Here is a 12,399-nt window from a genome sequence, read left to right on the forward strand (position 1 = left end):
TTCAGCTAATTGTTGTGCTATCGATCTTGAATTATCGACATTCATCCTGCAACTTTTTTTCTTTGCTAGTCTCGAAATGGCTTCTGGGAAATATCAAGAATCCTCATTTTCACGGTTCTCTAATTGTAAATATCAAGTGTTCTTGAGTTTTAGAGGTGAAGACACCCGCAAGAACTTTACCGATCACCTCTACACAGCTCTGGTTCAAGCAGGGATTCACACGTTTAGAGACCATGATGAAATTGGGAGAGGAGAAAATATCAAGTCAGAGCTCCAACAGGCAATACAACTGTTGTTACCTCTTTTCTGGTTCCACAAAACAAAACAAAAATGAAAATGAGAAAATATAATATATATATATATATATTCTGAAGAAATCCAAAAAAATAATAGAAGCAAAAATGGATGTTTGAATGCCGAAGAAAGGTCAAAATTGATTTAGGAGGTTCAAAAAATGAAAAAGATTAAAATTGAACAGTATATTTTTACGGATGAGAACCTTGGGGACAAGAAAAATTCAATTTGAGAAAGAAAATTTCAAAATAAAATGTTTATGGACTCAATTAAATTTTATCCAAGGTTTAATTGGATTTATAGAGGGTTTGATTGCAAGAAAATTGATCTTTTAAGTCAATTTAGACTTTTATTGGAAGAAATCAAAGTTCTGAGATCCAATTATAATTTTGAAGGATTGATTTAGTCAAATCAGGGGCTTAATTTTAAAATTATTGAAGTTTGATGGCCAATTAGGGATTTAATTGAAACAATCCAAAACCAAGGACTAAACCGGAAAAGTTACTAAATTCAAGGGATCCCATTACAATTCATCCGGGGGCTTGATTAGAAAATTTTCAAAAAACAGCCAAGGACCGAATCGAAAATAGTCATTTGAATTGTGAAACGACGCCGTTTCCTTAGACACTATTTATCATCATCTTCAAAGCAGCCGTTTTAGCATACAAGAACCGCAAGAAAATGCCGCGGATTGCTTGATTGCTTCAGTTATGGGACCGTTACCGAACGTCTTTAATATAAAAGTAAAAAAACGCATGCAATTTTGGCTATAAAAGCAGAGAAAAAGAACGAAACCAAGGAGGAGGAAAAACGGAAAGGAGAAAGACGAGACAGAGAGAGAGGAGAAACAAGTGGGGGGAAACGAAGACAGCAAGAGGAAAACAGAGAGAAGGACCGTGGTGAAAAAAAGAGGAGACAGCAAGGAGGAAAGAGCAGAACAGAGAAGGAAAAGCAATGAGAGAGGAAAGGAAAAACAGAGGGAGAGGGAAAACCAGAGGGGAACGACAGAGGGAGAAAGAAAGAAGGGGAGAGAGTCGCACCAGCACTGCCCACGCCATCGTCAGCTCACCATCTTCTTCTTCCAGCAGCCACTGCCATTCTCCATCACCACCGCTAGCACTGCAGAGAGGCAGGAACACCGTTGACAGGAGGGAACAAAAAAAACAGAGTAAGAAGACAGCATAACAGAAATACGGGGAAGAAAAAGAAAAAAACTGCAGCAAACACTGCCCGCCACCGTCAGAACCACCGTGAGCCATCGTCGGCTTCCTCTGCACCGCCACCAACATCACTGCGAGCGTACGCCATTACCATCGTCTTCGACATCGTTTCCGCCACCAGGTTTGTTCTCTTCGTCTCTGCATGCAATTTCAGTTTTTGCATTTTTACTGTTCAAGTGAATATAATTCACTTGAACAGTGAAATGCTAATGTGAGTGGGGTCACTGGTTTTGGCCAGTGACCCGGTTAGGCTTGGGCCCAGCGCAAAAAAAAAAAACTTTTCTTCGCAAATTATTTCAAAAGAATCTATGATTTTCCGTAAATTTTCTACTGCATTTTGAACAATATTGGTTTGTATTTTTATACTGTAAAGATATAAATCTAGTATTAAAATACTTGATTTTCGTAAAGACATTAAAAAATAAAAAATAATAAAATTTTTTTTATACATACGGTCAAGTCTCTCTAAAAAAAAAATCATATTATATCTTCATTAAAAAAAAAAAAGGTTTTAGCATGCATTTTAAGCTTTAATAATAAGTTTATTAAAGTCACAAGAACTAGATTAATATTTCAAAAATTCAAAAAAATTATTTTGTTTTCTTTTAATATCTAGGGCTATGATCTTATACGTAAGACGTACTCCAGATATTAAATTTTTTTTGTTGAGGTTAGAATGATTAGTTTTTTTTCGATAAGATATGAATTTCCTTACCGATAAGAACTTTTCTTAAATCACAGACGGACCAACAACTAGAAAGCACGACAAGACTTTAGATTTATCAGACAAATAAAACAATACAGCTTACCTTAGGTTGAGCCTATTTGGGGTGCTAATACGTTCCCTTTATGCAATCAGTCCCCGTATCTGATCTCTAAGACCAGTTAGCGTTCCTAGTAATCAAAATACTAGATGGCGACTCTCATTCTATTTTTCCACATATTTTTAGATAATACCAAATTTGAGGGTGGATGTTTTCGCCTAACGCCGCACACGTGCGACAACAACAATAAAAAATATCGATAATCATGTTCTCCAAAGCATATGCTTCGTCGCGGTGGTGCCTGGATGAACTCATAATGATCATGGAACGTAAGAGCAATACTGACTACATAATTTTGCCGGTTTCTATGACGTGGATCCGTCTGAAGTCAGAAATCAAACAGGGAGCTTTGCTGCAGCATTTGTGGATCATGACAAGCGTTTCAAGAAGGAGATGGAGCAAGTGAATGGGTGGAGGATTTCTTTGTAGGAAGTTGCAGATTTAGGAGGAATGGTTTTAGGAGAAGGGTAAGTTGTATTTCTGGATGAAACTACACATAACATAATACTAGAATGCTGGTTCTGAACTCTTAATTTTTTCAGGTTTATAGTTAAGCATTGAGACGATAACTGATAATACCACTACAATTTAGTGAAACTATAACACTCCCAACTCAGAGAACATACTAGGAAAATAAAAATAAAAGATACTTTTTTCTCTTTTTTTTTTCCTTGACTACCTGAAAAGGCAAAGATTACTACATTATTCCATTTTTTGGTTTTAATATGCAGTGATAACATAGCTACAAAAATAGCAATCAATCATTGATGCACAGCCTGGTTTAATTTCTTTTTTCTAGGATACTAAGATTTTTAAACTTCACGGAGAGACTACTAATTATCATACATTGCATTTTTCTTTCTGATGTAGGTATGAGGCACAGCTTGTCCAATCATCTGGTAAAATATTAAAGAAACTGCATCGTTAAATAATTCATGCCCCCCTTCATTTCATTGGAAGAGATCATCTGGTAAAATATATCAACTCATGGTTGCAAGATGGCACCCATGGTGCTGCTATTGCTATACTCTATGGGATTGGTGGAGTTGGGAAGATAGCCATAACAAAGACTGTTTATAACCACAACTTTCATAAATTTAAAGGCAGGAGCTTTCTATCAAATGTTAGAGAAAGGTCAAAAGAATCCAATGGTGTAGTTTGTCTACAGAGGCAACTTCTTTCTGATATCCTAACAAGACTGCTGATGAGACACATGATGTCGATGAAGGGATTATAAAGATTAAGGATGCATTGTGTTGCAGAAGAACTCTTATTGTTCTCGATGACGTGGACAAATGGTACCAGTTCAATGCAATTGTTGGCATGCAAAATTGGCTTTTCCAAGGAAGTAAAATCATTGTAACAACTAGAAATAAGGCTTCGATTGTAGCTGATGGTGAGTGTGTCAAGTGCAAAGCTGAACCTCTAGATAACAAAAAATCACTTGAGCTTTTCAGTTGGCATGCCTTTGGACAAGCTTGCCCGGTTGAAGATTTTTTAGAAGACTCTTGGAGAATAGTACGTCATTGTAATGGACTTCCATTGGCCCTACGTGTTATTGGTTCCTCATTGTCCAGAAAAAAGTAGAGAAGTATGGGAAAGTGCATTGCATGAAATGGAAGTGATTCCGAATTTTCAAGTTCAAAAGGTTCTTGCAACAAGTTACGATACTAGATGGATCAACTCTCTTGATGATGATTATCAGAAGAATTTATTCCTTGATATTGCTCGTTTCTTCAATGGAATGGATTACAATTATGCAGTTAGGATACTAGATGGACTCGGTATAGGTGCAAGATTTAGAATTGACAATCTCATTAATAGATGTCTAGTAGAAATTGTCAAAAGAAAAAATGATAAAAAGTTATGGGTGCATCAACGCATAAGAGATATAGGAAGGGAAATTGCTTGTCAAGAATCACCCAAATGTCAAAGAATATGGCATCCAATGGAAGCCTTTACAGTATTGAAAGAAACAAGTGTAAGTATCTAGTTTTGTTTTCATAACTACATTGTATTTAGGCATCCTAAAAAGTTCATGCTTTTACTTTCTTTTCTCATATACTTTTAATATTATGGAATCATGATGCTGAAAAATTACGTGGCCTTACCCTGGATATGCACGCATTCATAAAAGATAATAGTACAGAAGTTGTCTGTACTGATTCAATGGCTAGCTGCAGGCTTAACTTCTTTCAACAATGTCGTCTTCGTACAAAACGCTCTCAGGAATGGCTTTCTAAGTTTTTCTTGGGGGAACAAGTACAAATTGGCCAAACAAGTTTGTCTTCCATCCTCATCACGGATGCTTTTAGAAAGATGCAAAATGTAAAATTTCTCCAACTAAAATACATGAAGTTCTATGGAAGTTATGAACACTTCCCCAATAATTTAATATGGTTATGTTGGCATGGATTCTCTTTGAGATCCATACCACAACACTTCTGCTTGGAGAAGCTCATGGTTCTTGATCTATCCAAAAGGAGTCTAATTGGTGCTTGGAAAGGCAAACTGGTATTTATCTAGTCTCTCTCTATATAGCTACACCTCCTATTTTCAATTGATAACCACTACATGTAATTGTTTTCATAGTCTCTTCCAAATTTGAAAATTCTTGATCTGCGTAGCTTGCATGACCTTATCAGTTTTGGTGGGAGAAACCACTGGTGGTGGCTTTGAAACACTCAGAGGGGATAAAATACACTGTTTTATTACACAAAACCGAAGCTTACAAATAATAAAAAAAAACTTAACACAATACACGCCCTCTCTCTCTCTTTCTCTTACTAGTGTTTCTCTCTATTCTCTCCACACACAATAACATAAACTGAGCACTCTATTTATACATGAAACAGAATACAAAAATTCAAACTTTCCAAATGTGAAGGCGACTGGTGGCCGGTGGTGTGAAGGCGGCTGGCGGCTGCGGCTGGTGGCTGGCGGCTGCGGCTGGTCGGTGGGTGGTTGCCTTCCTTGACTGGAACCTTCTGGATTGAGTTTAATATTCAACAAATCTCCCCCTTAAACTCAATTGAGGGATGTCATGCCAAGCATGAACTTTAATCAGATAAATACTTCTCCTTTTAATGGCTTGGTGAAGATGTCCGCAACTTGATCATTTGTGTTGCAAGATATCAGTTGAACTTCTTCATTCTTCACGTGTTCCCGGATAAAGTGATGACGTGTATCAATGTGTTTGCTCCTCTCATGATACACTGGATTCTTTGCCAATGCGATTGCTGATCGATTGTCAATGTAAATCTTCGTAGGATTTTCTTGAGGAAATCCCAAAAACTTCAGCATATTCCTTAACCATATTGAATGGCATACGACTGAGTTGGCAGCAACATACTCAGCTTCACAGCTTGATAATGTTACAATCGATTGCTTCTTGGATGACCATGTGAAAGATGTGTCTCCCATGAAAAAGACAAACCCTGTTGTGCTTTTCCTTTCATCCAGATCTCTACCCCAATCACTATCCGAGTAGCCTACAAGATTAAAGTCTTTACTTGAGGTATAAAACATACCTTCATTCATTGTGCCTTTGATGTAGCGAAGAATTCTCTTGGCTACATTCAAATGAGACTGGTCTGGTGTCTCCATGTATCTGCTGACGAGTCCGACTCCGTAGAGTATATCCGGTCTGGTACATGTCAAGTACCTTAAGCTTCCTACTAAGCTTTTGAAGTAAGTTGGATCAACATTTCCAACCTTACTCTTCCTCAATTCCACTCTATTCTCAACTGGAGTTGATACCGGATTGCAGCTTTCCATCTTGAACCTTTCAAGAATATCTTTGGCGTAACCGCTTTGGGATACAAAAATCCCTTCTTCCTTCTGCGTTACTTCTAAGCCAAGAAAATGTGACATTAGACCAATGTCAGTCATTTCAAACTCCTGTACCATGCTTCGTTTGAAGTCTTCAAACATGGTAGGGTTGTTGCCGGTGAATATCAAGTCATCAACATATAGGCACGCAAATAAGATGCTGCCATCTGCTCCTTTCTTCACATATATGGCATGTTCATATGGACATTTCTCAAATCCATTATCTTGAAAATACCTGTCAATTCTAGTATTCCAAGCACGCGGAGCTTGCTTCAAACCATAGAGAGCCTTCTTCAACTTGTATACTTTGCCTTCATTTTCAGTATCAATGTATCCAAGTGGTTGTTCAACATAGATCTCTTCTTCTAGGAAGCCATTCAGAAATGCTGACTTCACATCGAGTTGATAGATCTTCCATCTATGTTGTGCAGCTAGTGAGATCATCAGTCTGATTGTTTCTAGCCGGGCTACTGGAGCAAATACTTCTCCATAGTCAATGCCTTCTCTCTGTTTGTAGCCTTTAGCCACTAATCTGGCTTTGTATCTTTGCACTTCTCCTTTGGCGTTCTTCTTTGTCTTGTAGACCCATTTGACACCTATTGCTTTCTTGTTTTCTGGTAGATAAGTCAGCTTCCAGGTATCATTCTTCTCAATGGCATGTATTTCTTCATCCATTGCTTCTATCCACTTCTCTTCTGTGATAGCTTCATCGAAGCTTAGTGGGTCACTATCTGCAAAGAAACAAAACAGAGTTGTATCTTCCATAACCTGAGTGGTATCGTACAACTCTTCAAGATTTCGCATCCTTCTTGGTCCTTTTGATGAGGATGCTGATGGTGGTGTTGATGATGATGCTCCTGGTGTGTTCCTCCTGTTGAATACAAGGAAACTATGTACCGGACTTTGTGGTTCAGCTGTTGGCACAATTGGTTCTTCGACAAGTACTGTTGGTACTTCTTCACCTTCAAGGATCAAATCAGTGGTGATCCATTTGACTGCTTCTTGATCACCATTCCATTCCCAAGATTTATCTTCTTCAAAGATAACATCTCTACTCGTAATCACCTTCTTCGTGATGGGATTATACAGCCTGTATCCCATTCTTTTTTCACCATATCCGACAAAGATGCATTTCTCGCTCTTATCATCGAGCTTTCTTCTTCTTGCATCTGAGATCTTTGCATATGCCACACAACCAAAGACTCGTAGATGAGTAACACTTGGTTTGTGACCACTCCATGCTTCTTCTGGAATGACTCCTTGCAAACTTCTAGTTGGGGAGCGATTCAACAAATATACTGCACATGATACAGCTTCAGCCCAGTATTGCTTGGGCAATCTCTTTGCTTTGAGCAGACTTCTTGCCATGTCAAGAATCGTGCGATTCTTCCTTTCTGCTACACCATTCAGCTGTGGTGTATAAGCTGGCGTTGTCTGATGTCTGATGCCTTGTTGTGTACAGAAGGCTTCAAAGTCATTTGCTGTATATTCTCCTCCTTGATCAGATCTCACGGTTCTGATCATGTAGCCACTTTGCTTCTCCACAATTGCTTTAAAATCTTTAAAACAATTGAATACTTCTGACTTCATCTTCAGAAAGTATATCCACGTCTTTCTACTAAAATCATCAGTAAAAGTGAGGAAGTACCTATTTTGTCCAGTCGACATAGGCGTAATTGGGCCACACACATCTGTGTGTATTAACTCCAGTGGCCTTTTTGCTCTCCAGTTGACTTCTTTAGCAAAACTGGATTTGTGATGTTTGCTGAGGACACAACTCTCACAGACTTCATCTGGATGATCAATGTGAGGCAAACCTTTGACCATCTTCTTGCTTGCTAGCATCTTCAAACTCGTGAAATTCAGATGTCCAAGTCTCAGGTGCCAAAGCCATTCTTCACTGTTGGTGATGGCGCTCAAACACCTTGCTGCATCATACTGGATGTTCAAAGGAAACATCCTATTCTTGGATATTTTCACATAGGCCATTAATCTCCAATTGTTGTCTCTAATTGTCAGATGGCAATTCTCCGAGTAAAAAGTATAGCCTTTCTCTAAAAGTTGACCTAAGCTGATTAGGTTCTGCTTTATGGCTGGGACATAATAGACATCGGCGATGTAGCTGGAATCACCATTCTTCAACTTGACTGGGATGTTGCCTTTACCTTTGAATGGAACCTTTGTGGTATCTCCAAAAGTAACTAGACCTTGCTTGGTCTCATCTAGATTACTAAATAACTCTCAGTAGCCGCACATATGATTGCTGGCTCCAGTATCTAGATACCATATGTCCTCCTTTTTCTTATCAAGTCCTTGTTGGACAAGAAATGCAGTTTCTTCTCTGTCATCCTTCTCTACATAGTTGGCTTGCTCCCGTATCTCTAACGGAGCTTTTCTTCTGCATTCGGTGCTATAGTGCCCAAATTGATTGCAACTATAACATTTGATATTCCTCTTGTCACGGTTATTGTAACCGCCTCCTCTTCCTCTGGGAGTGAATGCTTGTTGTCCTCGGCCTCCTCTGGTGGTGCTTCTACCACCTCTTCCTCTGAAGCTTGTATTCCAAGATCCTCTTCCTTGGAATCTCTGAAATCCTCCTCTGGATTGTTGACTTCCTGCTGGAGTGGTATATCCACCACTTGTTGAAGTCTCCCCTTGCTCATATCTGTCCTTGAGAGACATCTTTGCTTGTAAGGCATGCTCAATTGCCTTATCTCCATTTCACTTTACGATCTTCTGCTCATGAGCTTGCAATGAACTCATAAGCTCATCCACAGTCAACTTGTCCACTTCTTTGGACTCTTCAATTGCGACAACAACAAAATCAAATTTTGGATCTAGGGATCTCAGAATTTTCTCCGTAATTCGAGAATCGATGAGGGCTTCTCCATTTCTCCTCATCTGGTTGACTATCACCATAATCCTTGTGTGATAATCAGAAATAGACTCTGAGGACTTCATTTGCAACAACTCAAATTCTCCTCTCAAAGATTGAAGACGAATCTTCTTGATTCTATCAGCACCTTTGTATTTATGTTGGAGAGCCTCCCATATATCATGTGATGTTTCAGCGGAAGCTATGATCTCGAATGTATCTTCATCAAGACCTTGGTAGATGATGGTCTTTGCTTTGTTGTCCTTCTTTCTGTTGACTTTCAAGGCTTGCTTTTGTGCCTCTTGTAAAGCATCTTCTCTTTCTTTGGACTCTGGTTCATCATAACCAGTTTGTACAATATCCAAACACTCTTGTGACCCAAGGAATGCCTTCAATCTGATGCACCAACTATCATAGTTGTCTTTGGTCAGCTTAGGGATGAGTGTATGTGTACCTTCTGTAGTCATTTTACTCTTGGAATGACTATATCACCTCTTTGGGAGCCGAATTTGGCCAAACGAACACTGTAGATCGATCCAGAATGGTCCAAATAGTAGGGAACTGGTCTGACTTTGTAGAAAGCGGGTCAGAAAATAGGTGAACCGGTCAAAAAATCACTTATGTATGGTGGGCAGTTCGCTGGGTTGAACCGGGAATATTTTGGGAATATTCGGTGGAATATTCTCTCAACGCTGGCGGCTGGATCAACGGCTCGGCTCGGCTCGGAGGACGGCTCGGCTCGTGGCTCGGCGTGCGGCTCGACTGGACTCGGCTTACGCGGCTTGAATATGGCGCGCGTGGACGTCAGTCGTCGTCTTCCTCTGGCGCGAGTGGCTGCGCGTGGGTTACAGTCACCGGATCTTCAGGAGGCGCGTGTGGATCACCGAGGGCTCCGATCGGGCTGATTCTTGCGACAGTGAGTTCGTCTTGATGAGCTCTACACTGTGGAATAATAAAAACTTGTTTTTTGACAACTTTGAAAATTCAGATATACCCCAAAACTCTTCTGTTTTCCGACGAACAGGGCTCTGATACCAATTTTTGGTGGGAGAAACCACTGGTGGTGGCTTTGAAACACTCAGAGGGGATAAAACACACTGTTTTATTACACAAAACCGAAGCTTACAATTAATCAAAAAAAAACTTAACACAATACACGCCCTCTCTCTCTCTTTCTCTTACTAGTGTTTCTCTATATTCTCTCCACACACAATAACATAAACTGAGCACTCTATTTATACATGAAACAGAATACAAAAATTCAAACTTTCCAAATGTGAAGGCGACTGGCGGCCGGTGGTGTGAAGGCGGCTGGCGGCTGCGGCTGCAGCTGGTCGGTGGGTGGTTGCCTTCCTTGACTGGAACCTTCTGGATTGAGTTTAATATTCAACAATCAGAACCCTAGACTTCTCTGGATCCCCAAGCCCGGAAAAGATAATACTTGAAAACTGCATCCATTTAGTCCAGATTCATGAATCTATTGGTGATTTACATTGTCTCGTGATCTTAAATATGAAGAATTGAAAAAGTCTTGTGGAACTTCCAGAAGAAATGAGGAGATTGAATTCACTTGAAGAGCTTGTTTTGTGTGGTTGCTCAAAACTCGAGAGCTTGAATATGGGTTTAGAGCATCATCAGGGACGCAGGATGCATCAAAGTGATACAATTGTTGCAAGCACATCTTAAATTACATCTCTTCCATTGAAGCTATTCTTTTCCTCCAAGTTTTTAGAAATGAAAAATTCAAGATTTACCTCGTTCACATTGCCACACTCTTTGACAACACTAAATTTAAGTAGAACTGCAATTTGTTTTCTTCCACCAAGCCACCAAGCATTAAGGACATTGGTACACTCAATTACCTTTCATTAGCGGAATGCAAAATGCTTCAAACACTCCTAGAGCTTCCATCCAGTTTGGTTGCGTTAGACATGTCCTATTGTTATTCGCTGCAAAGAATTGCAAATCTGATCCCTTTTACCATAGCTCGTGATTGTGATCAATCAGTTCAGATGCAAGATTTGATTAAGCTAGAATTAATCCAAAAGGTTGACCCACACTTGTTGAGAATAATGGAAATGGTCAGCGTTCAAATGCAGACATGGAGATTTCAGTTCCTCCCTCGCCCATTTTACTGTATTTCAACTCTACATTTTTGTACTTCTTGGATATTTAGAAAATTTTCCCTTTGCTCATTTTATAATTTCTGCTTTGATGGAACAGATAGAACTTCAGGGCAGCAGATTCAATGTTGTCCTTGAATATGACGAAAATGAGATGTTGGGGTTTGATGAGGAGGAAGGGCTAATTCAGAAAGAGTTTGAAGAGCAGTTGTCATTCAAAATATCCTCACCTGCTACACAACGGATATGTGGCTTTAATCTATTCACATGGTTTTCTGCTACGCCAGTATCCAATCCGTATCTTCATGTTTATCTTGAAATCAGGAACAATACCAAGGGTAGATTCTGGGTTTTTTACCCCTCAATTTTTCCGATAGAATTTTCAGCTCAAAAATCTGAATTGTTATGGCTAAGCTATTGGAAATTTGGGTCCAATGATCCTGTGTTTGATACCGGTGATGAATTCAGTGTTTCAGTGTTTACAGATGATCCGGTTGCTCAAATAAAGAGGGTTGGTGTACGAATGCTGCACGAAGAGGAAGGAACTGATGATGATAGCAGCTCATCAAACACTAGTGATGATGTACATGTAGCAGCTAAAGCAGAAATAGCTTCTCATATTTTTAGAAATTATTATTGCAGTGACCGTTAAGATTTTGATAACGAAATTATTATGTGTTTTTTTGAAAAGAAATTAAATGTGAAAATAATGATGGGCTGAGTTGAATTTGTTTTAGATTTGGTGTTATATTGAAAGCTTTTTAAAACCTAAAATAATTTGGCACTCAGTGTACAGCTATGAATTTGCATCATTTTTTTTGTATGAAGCAGGCCAATTTGATTTGTGACTCAGTGTCCTTAGCCAAGTGTAAAAATAACACCACCCTCACAAACCAAATCATATTTTGCCTCATCGAAGCAGTTAAGAAGGCCATCATCAGATTGTCCGTGCATCAAATCTTTCCCGATGTCTTCTTCATGCACTTTCAATTCCAAATCAATCGAATAGGAACGTTGCTCTTCATTAACTTGATGTGTCTGTGACAATCCACCAGTAGATGTTTATTCATGGTTTGCAGTGAGATCTTAATATGAATTGGGTATGCTAACTGCTGACCAGACATGTCTACTAGAAGAAGAGATAGGACTCCCTGATCAATGGGAGCATCTGCAACATGCATGCTGCAGAAGTACTCAAGTACATGTGGTTGCCAATTGTATCCAATGCTCCT

General features: G+C 39.2%; 1 pseudogene; it reads left to right on the top strand.

Annotated features, from left to right (window-relative positions):
- On the top strand, positions 1–11,819 carry LOC118045986 (disease resistance protein RUN1-like; annotated as a pseudogene).
- Positions 11,820–12,399: the final 580 nt, after the last annotated feature.

The sequence above is a fragment of the Populus alba genome, chromosome 11 (assembly GCF_005239225.2).
Source record: "Populus alba chromosome 11, ASM523922v2, whole genome shotgun sequence".
In the NCBI taxonomy this organism is placed as follows: domain Eukaryota; kingdom Viridiplantae; phylum Streptophyta; class Magnoliopsida; order Malpighiales; family Salicaceae; genus Populus; species Populus alba.